We start from the raw sequence: 1,356 nt of genomic DNA, 5'->3' as shown, positions 1-1,356 counted from the left end.
GCTTTGCTGCAAGGGAGGCTGGCAATGCAGTCCTTGACTTTGGCCGTTGTGAGTCCAACAAAAATGGGAGAGAGGATCGAGGGGACAGTGCGCAGCTCACCACACCGCTGCCCTCGTGTCCTCTCCTCCAGGCCAGACGCATGGCTGCACCCGCTGGGTGTGCCTCCTTTCCTGATGACAGGGCCTGCTGGGGGTCAGGGCAGCTGTGTGACAAGCGATACCGTCATTTTCTCCCATGCACCCTCCTTCCCCAGGTGGCGGAGGGAGACCCTGAACGCTGGCCCGACAGGACAAAACCACGGACCTGGCCAGCCCACCCCTCGGGCCTCAGCTCCTCACTGGCTGCTGTGAGGCCAGCCTTTGGGGAGCGCTCACGCTGCTGAGACAGCTGATGTGGCCCGTGAGGCTGTGGCTGGGAAATGGCAGCTACCCAGATATGGGGCCCCCTCTGGGGCCCAGGGGTGGGCGAGCGAGGGCCAGAGTGATGGGTGCAAATAACGGAGGCCAAGGCTGAGGCGAGACAGGGGCATCCAGAAATGGGGAGGGTGGCTACATGGAGAGCGAGGGGACCTAAGAACTTCCCCTTCCCTCGAGCATGGGGAGAGGCTGAGCCAGTCAGATGCCTCAATGCCTAGCTCCGCCAGGGCCCGCTCTGGCTCCATTATTTATTCCTCTGTCCCTGCTCCACTCGCGTCCCGTCGGCTGCCAGCCCCCGTATATTGTTGGCCTGGGCTCTTCCAGAATGTGCGGTGGGGCTTCTGAAAACTTCCCTTGGTGATGTGGTTGACCTTTGAATAGCAGGGGCTTTGGGGTGCCAACGCCCGTGCAGTCGAAAAATATATCTATAACTTTGACCCCCCAAAACTTAAGTTGCCCCTGGGCATCCTCGGGGGCTTGGTCCAGGACCTCCGTGGGCACCGGCCCCGCAGGTGCTCCACCCCCACATACACTGCTGAGGACCAGGGCGCACAGCAGGTCCCCGCATCCGTACACTCCCAGCTGCGGATCGGAAACACCGGGTATTTACTCAAAACAAAACAAGACAAAAGCAAGAAAACCAGCTGAATATTAGTGGGCCCTCGAAGTTCAAACACGTGTTAAGGGTCAACGGGGCTTTAAAGATATACAATTATATCACAGATAAAAGTGATTCTTTTATTTTTTTAAAATATATTTAATTGATTTTTTAGAGAGGAAGGGAGAGGGATAGAGAGTTAGAAACATCGACGAGAGAGGAACATCGATCAGCTGCCTCCTGCACACCTCCTCCTGGGGATGTGCCCACAACCAAGGTACATGCCCTTGACCGGAATCGAACCTGGGACCTTTCAGTCCGCAGGCTGACGCTCTATCCCC

At 57.2% G+C, this 1,356-nt stretch overlaps 1 protein-coding gene across 2 annotated transcripts in view; it reads left to right on the top strand.

The window, feature by feature from the left end:
- GRM4 (glutamate receptor, metabotropic 4) overlaps positions 1–1,356 on the top strand; it is a 109,872-nt gene that overhangs the window by 107,366 nt on the left and 1,150 nt on the right. The gene's annotated exons all lie outside the window — the stretch shown is intronic.

Source organism: Myotis davidii, unplaced genomic scaffold (assembly GCF_000327345.1).
Source record: "Myotis davidii unplaced genomic scaffold, ASM32734v1 scaffold1073, whole genome shotgun sequence".
NCBI lineage: Eukaryota > Metazoa > Chordata > Mammalia > Chiroptera > Vespertilionidae > Myotis > Myotis davidii.
Note: the sequence above shows the minus strand (reverse complement) of the source record. Positions and strands in the feature narration are given on the sequence as shown.